Below are 7,505 nucleotides of genomic sequence, written 5' to 3' on the forward strand. Positions count from 1 at the left end.
CCGACCACCGAACAACAATGGACAGAAGGGTTTTCCCCCACAAGTGCGGACGGTGAACATGATATACGCCACCCACGTCCCCAAGAGGGAGCGGAAGCGCGCGTTAAGGGACGTATACGCGGTAGAGCCAGTCGCCCCAAAGTTCAACCCATGGTCCTCCTGCCCGATCACCTCATCCGTCATGGCGGATTCGCCGCATTGGTTCTCGACCCAATTATTGACGGATTTCATCTCACTAGAGTCCTTATGGCCGGCGGCAGTAGCCTGAACCTGCTTTACCAGGATACAGTACGGAAAATGGGCATAGATCCCTCGAGGATTAAGCCCACCAAAACGACCTTTAAAGGCGTAATACCAGGTGTAGAGGCCAGCTGTACAGGCTTAGTCACACTTGAAGTGGTCTCTGGATCTCCGGATAATTTTCGAAGCGAGGAGTTAATCTTCAACATAGTCCCGTTCCGTAGTGGCTACCATGCACTGCTCGGGCGAACCGCATTCGCCAAGTTCAATGCGGTCCCGCACTACGCATACCTTAAGCTCAAGATGCCAGGCCCTCGAGGAGTAATTACGGTCAATGGAAACACCGAACGCTCCCTCCGAACGGAGGAGCACACGGCGAGCCTTGCAGCGGAAGTACAAAGCAGCCTCTCCAGGCAGTTCTCCAGTCCGGCCATTAAACGTCCGGACACAGTCAAGCACGCCTGGAGTAACCTACAACAAGACCGCCTGGCACGTTCCGAGCAGGCGTAGCAATGCGGCCCCAACCCCAACCCCCGCAAAAAGGCGACGCCAGTACTTCGCGTACATAACTACGCTCTGGAAATACCATGGGCATAGGGGGAGGGGCACCATCCCGGCACGCCCAAAACATGTCTTAAACTGCACCAGGGGATGCCGATTTTTTACTTTTCTCTTACTTTCAGGACTCTACTCTTCGGAAGGCCTGTTCGGCAGTTCAACTGCTTTACAAAACGATACAAGGACCAGGGAAGCAGACAAGCCATGCCACATTACGGAAATCCCAGGTGGTCTCTATCACGAGCAGTATACCTGTTTCACATACTATTCCGCAGCTTGCCCCTGGAGCAGATATGTTAAATAGTCCAACTTTTTGTTTATCGCATTACTTGTATCGTTCTGCTTTGATCGCAACTATTTTAATGAACAATGCATAGCTTTTGTCTATTTTTTGCATTACCCTTATATATATATATGTTCCTTAATGACATGTTGCACCCGTACACTTTGGTACGGCCAAAATACGCCAGGGGCTTCGGTACCCCTCAAGATGAGAAGTCCGAACACTTTCACAAGTGCGGCACCCCGAACTTATAGCACTATATGCATCGGCTCCGAATCATGTCTTGGGTCAATAGTTGGGTTTGCCCGGCTCCTATGTTTTGGTGCCTTACGTTCCGCTATATCGGCTAAGGTAGCACTAGGAGAACCACTGCGATTGTGCCCCGGTTGAGCTGGGTCGAGCACCGTCATGATAAGGCGAGAGCTGGTCGTTGTTCGAGAGGTCTTTTCGAGTCCTTAAAGACTTATGCCGCTTAGGGCGAGGAGTCGACTCTGTCCGGCCAAGGCGTGGATAGCGCCCCGAACTCGGTCTTCCGAATACTAGGGGCTTCGCCGAAATTTAAAATTATAGAATTCTATGGCTAAGTGAGAGTGTTCACGCATTATAGTCCGATTGCCTCGTTCGTTGGGCTGAGCGCCTCCCTCGAAGGACCCAAATATGGGGAAAAGAGCGCCCAGGTTTATCCCCGAACACCCCAGCACTAGCGGCAAGGGGGCAGAAGCCGACGACTCGCCATCTCTCAGTATTGATAAACAGCCGCACAGAAGGTAATATTTTAAATTCAAGCAGCATTGCCTAGCGCATATGAACAAGTTTTCAGCGCACAGGATAACACGAGCGGGTTTTACTCAAAAAATACATCCTTGGTACATTCATCCGCAACAAGGCGGGCACCCTTCAGAACATCCATATAACAATTCTCAAGCTTGCAATGCTCTTTCCACGGTGGTGGCCCGTCCTTCACAAGCTTCTCCGCATCCAGCTTGCCCCAGTGCACCTTAGCACGGGCAAGGGCCCTATGGGCACCTTCAATGCAGACGGAGCGCTTGATGTCTTCAAGGCTCGGACAAGCCTCCACCAGCCGCCACACCAGCCCGAAATAGCTCCCAGGCAGAGCCTCTCCAGGCCACAGCCGAACTAGGAGGCCCTTCATGGCCTGTTCGGCCGCCTTGTGGAGCTCGACCAGCTGCTTCAGCTGGTCGCTCAGGGGCACGGGGTGTCCGGCCTCAGCATACTGAGACCAGAACACCTTCTTCATCGAGATGCCCTCCTTGGCTCGATAGAATGCGGCGGCATTAGATACACTCCGGGGAAGATCTGCAAATGCCCCTCGAGAGCTCCGGATTCGGGTAAGTATCAGGTAACTCACGTTTATATGTTTACTTTGCATAAAAAATGCCTTACCCGCCGCTATTCTCTCCACCTCATCCAACTCCTGGAGGGTCTTCTGGGATTCGGCCTTGGCAGACTTGGCATTTTCAATAGCCGCCGCGAGCTCGGATGCTCGCTTCTTTGAGTCAAGCTCCAAACTCTCATGTTTCTTCATGAGAACCTGGAGCTCTTGCCGCACCTTGCCAACCTTGGCCTCATATCTCTCCCGCTCGGTGCGCTCCGCGGCCGCACTCTTCTCGACCTCGAGCAGCGCCTGCTTAAGGGTCGCCACCTCAGATGTGGCCCCTGCAAATAGCCATGTTAATCCTGTCATCTCTTGCAATTGCACCTTTTTTATATACACATTCAACCAAGGTATTTCTTACCTTGCTTCTCCTCGAGCTGCTTCTTGGCACGCCCGAGCTCTTGCTCGGACTTCTCGAGGCTCTGCTTCAGCATGTCCACTTCCGCAGTCAGTGCGGCGGACGCTAGTAGAGAAGCCTGCATATGCATATTGACTCCTTTTGTTAGACTCCTGCGAATTCTTTGATCCTCTATTCAGCTTTTCTTCCCGAACGCCCAACAGAGCATCAGGGGCTACTGTCTATGCGGTAACATTATTTGAACATTCTTTACTTACCTCAAAGCCTGTTAAAAGGCTTGTACAAGCTTCAGTCAGTCCGCTTTTGGCGGACTGAACCTTCTGGATCACCGCATTCATAATAGTGCGATGCCCCTCGTCGATGGAGGCACCTTGGAGCTCCTCCAACATATTGTCCGGCGCCTCCGGTTGAACGGAGGTCACCGGCACGGTGGGCTTGCTCCTCTTGGAAGGAGGTCGCCCGCCGGACTCTGGAACCTTTGAAGGTTCCGGAGCGGCGTCCGGCCTTGAGCTGGACTTGGAGCCCTGGGGGGTTTCATTCCCTTCACTCCTGGAGTCCGGGAGGTCGCCTTGCGGCTCCTCCAGGACCACCTCCTCCCGGCTTGGAACCTGTTGGGACAACACTTCGGTGTCGTCCGTAGGGCGGGGGGATGGAGCCGTCGGAAGCGAGTTCACATCCGACGGATCCAGTGAGCCGCTCGACGATGCGTTGAGCCGGTCTTGGGGTGGGCTGCATAAACATATTCGAAATAAGGGAAAGCCATGCATAAAACGAATACTATGAATTACTCCGGTATCCGGATACTTACGATCTTGCCAGGGGCATGGCCCTGGGCTGCCACTCCTCTCCGCCATCGTCGGCGTCGGGGGAGTTGTCCAGAGGATGGGTTTTTCCTCTCTTGGACCCTCCGTCCTCCTCAGAGAGGGCGGCCTTCCTTTTCTTCTCTCCTCCCGTTGGAGGGGGAGAGGTCTCTTCTCCTTCCTCCTCGTCTTCACGGGAGGAATGCGCCTCGGAGCCGCTGGATGATGAATCCAACACCTCCTGGCGCCGGGCACTCCTTCGAGTCCCCATGGCCTTCTTCTTGGCCTTCTTCTCTGGCACCACGTAGGGTGCCGGAACCAGCAGCTTCTCCAAACGGGCGTCCGTTGGGCCTTCGGGCAAAGGAGCCGGACAGTCGATCTGTCCGGACGTCACCTCCCAATCCTGTCAAATATAAAGGAGCTTAGATCCCGCATAGAGTCAAACTATGAAAAACTGAGACCTTGTAAAAAGTCAAACACAGCTTACCGCCAGAGCACGACGCTGAGTACTGAATCCGCGATCCTCGGCAGCAGATGCGGGGGCCTCGGCGCCCTTGAAGAGCATCCTCCAGGCATCTTCATACGTCGTGTCGAAGAGCCTGTTAAGAGTTTGATGCTGCGCCGGGTCAAACTCCCAAAGGTTGAAGGCCCGTCGTTGACATGGGAGGATCAGGCGGACGAGCATAACCTGGACTACGTTGACAAGCTTGAGCCTCTTGTCCACCAGGGTTTGGATGCATGTTTGGAGTCCGGTCAGCTCTCCTTTTTTACCCCAAGATAGGCCAGTCTCCTTCCAGGAGGTGAGCCACGTGGGGGGGCCGGATCGGAACTCAGGGGGTGCGACCCATTCGGCGTCGCGTGGCTCGATGATGTAAAACCACCCTGATTGCCACCCCTTCAGGGTCTCCACGAAGGATCCCTCGAGCCACAGAACGTTGGCCATCTTGCCAACCATGGCGCGCCGCACTCCGCCTGGCTGTCGCGCACCACCTTCGGCTTGACATTGAAAGTCTTTAGCCATAGGCCGAAATGGGGGCGGATGCGGAGGAAAGCCTTGCACACGACGATAAACGCCGAGATGTTGAGGACGAAGTTCGGGGCCAGATCGTGGAAATCCAGGCCGTAGTAGAACATGAGCCCCCGGACAAATGGATGCAGAGGGAAGCCCAGTCCGCGGAGGAAATGGGGGAGAAATACCACTGAGGGAGTCCTGGATTAGGGGGTGTTCGGGTAGCCAGACTATACCTTCAGCCGGACTCCTGGACTGTGAAGATACAAGATTGAAGACTTCGTCCCGTGTTCGGATGGGACTTTCCTTAGCGTGGAAGGCAAGCTTGGCGATGCGGATATTCAAGATCTCCTACCATTGTAACCGACTCTATGTAACCCTAACCCTATCCGGTGTCTATATAAACCGGAGGGTTGTAGTCCGTAGGGGATCAACTCCATACACAACAATCATACCATAGGCTAGCTTCTAGGGTTTAGCCTCCTTGATCTCGTGGTAGATCTGCTCTTGTACTACCCATATCATCAATATTAATCAAGCAGGAGTAGGGTATTACCTCCATCGAGAGGGCCCGAACCTGGGTAAAACAAAGTGTTCCCTGCCTCCTGTTACCATCCGGCCTAGACGCACAGTTCAGGACCCCCGACCCGAGATCCGCCGGTTTTGACACCGACATTGGTGCTTTCATTGAGAGTTCTTCTGTGCCGTCACAATCAGGAAGGATGCCTCCTCCCGTTTTTAAAGACGGCGCTGTTGCTAAGGGAGCCTTGGCTGTCGGCCAAACCCTCCGGCTAGGTGGTTTCCTCATGACCACCTGTTCGGCTGTTGCGCCGACGGTGACCTCTCGGGTCATCAAAAGCAACCTACACGTCAGCTCGGAGCTCGTCGAGCAGCTAGATCCAATGGAGCTCTCTTCCGTAAACGAGCTCTTGGATCGCATCGCCGCCCTGGGGGTCGCTACGGATTATGACCAGGTTGGGCTTAAACCCGATCTAAGAGAAATTAACTCTCCCCAAGTCACCCACCACGTTGCCGTGGTAGAGGCGCAGTGCAGCGACCCTTCATCTATTTTAAGGACTAGCTACATCCGAATTCCTGACTCCTCCATGCCGGATACCCGCGGAGAGGAGGATGTAACTCAAGACCTGAGCTTAGGATCAGGCAACGGGCTAGATTCGTTGGACAACATCCAAGAATCCGAACTTCAGAGTTCGGAAACTCTTCGGCCTCCGAATCTTGGATTGGGCGAGGTCTCAGATTCAACGACACCCACCCACCCGAACATAAGCGATCTCTCCCAAATCAGGCAGAGGCCCGAGGAAACAGTACATCATTACTGGGCCAGATTCCTCCTGGTTATGAACAAGATAAAGGATTGCCGCGAGGGAGACGCAATCTCAATTTTCTGCAGTAATTGCACGGATGAGGGAATCCTTAATGCCGTAAGTCGTCGTGATATTACCCGCTTCGCTGACTTGGCGTCCATTGTACAAAAATACTGTGCGATGGAAAGCGCCTGGAAAACCGAAATAAAGTTTTGGGATAATCCGGCCTTGAAGAGTAATCCCGTCCGAACTAAGAGGGTGCATCATCATAGGACATCCGGGATAAACACCAAAAAACCAAAACCCTCTACAGGGCATGGAACCGTACTGGAAAGGTGGCTTGATGGACCCTATAGAATTCACAATACAGAGGATGCCACACCAACTCACAGCCTTAGAGCATGTTGGATACTCCGGCAGGTGGCCAAAATTGGCGAGGACCTCTTAATTCTGGAGGCCGCAGAAAGCCAGCCCGAGGACACCAGTACCGTTCTCACAGTCTTCGAGACTTTCGCATCAAACAATATGCGAAAAAGAACACTCCGCAGCCTCGCCGAAGTCTATCAAGTTGCAACAATAAATCCATGGAGCGACACTGCTATTACCTCCAACGCAAGTGATGAACCTAGATTCCGAACAGCCCGAGCACCAGCCGCATTGGTCCTCAGTCCCATAGTGGACGGCTTTCGCCTCGCCAAGGTGCTCATGGATGGAGGCAGCGGACTGAACCTCATTTATGAGGAAACCCTTCAAAAGATGGAAATAGACTGGAACCGCATCGAGTGAAGCAGCACAACCTTTAGAGGAATAATCCCCAGTCGGGAAGCGCGCTGTACAGGAAAAATCACACTAGATGTGGTGTTCGGCACGCCGGATAATTACAGGTCCGAAGAAGTCACGTTTCAGGTGGCCCCGTTTAAGAGCGGATATAACGCTTTACTAGGGCGAGAAGCATTCACAATCTTCCAAGCAATACCCCATTATGGGTACATGAAGCTTAAGATGCCCGGGCCGAATGGAATTATCACTCTAGCTAGTGATCCGGACATAGCACTCCGCGCCGAAAACAAGACGGCCGCATTAGCCCTTGAGGCGCTATCCGAAGCCTTAGTGGCCGAGGAACTGACTGCGCTGCACTCCACGGTTAACAGGGATGATGTGATACTCGATAAGAGATCCAAATCCACATCCTTCAAGCCAGCCGACGAAATAGTCAAATTCCAGGTCCATCCAACGGACCCCAATAAAACAGCTTCAATCGGGGCAAGACTGAACCCTGATGCAGACGCCGCACTACGAGAGTTCCTACGAGAGAACTGGGACATCTTCGCCTGGCACCCTTCAGACATGCCAGGGATCCCACGCAGGCTGGCCGAACACAGCTTAAATATCCTAAAAGGATTTAAACCTGTCAAACAAGCCCTTCGGCGTTTTTCCGAACCCAAGAGACAGGCTATGGGAGAGGAGCTAGCCAAGCTATTGGAGGCCGGATTCATCAGAGACATAAAACATCCGGACTGGCTAGCAAACCTGGTG

The sequence above is a fragment of the Triticum urartu genome, chromosome 4 (assembly GCF_003073215.2).
Source record: "Triticum urartu cultivar G1812 chromosome 4, Tu2.1, whole genome shotgun sequence".
In the NCBI taxonomy this organism is placed as follows: Eukaryota; Viridiplantae; Streptophyta; class Magnoliopsida; order Poales; family Poaceae; genus Triticum; species Triticum urartu.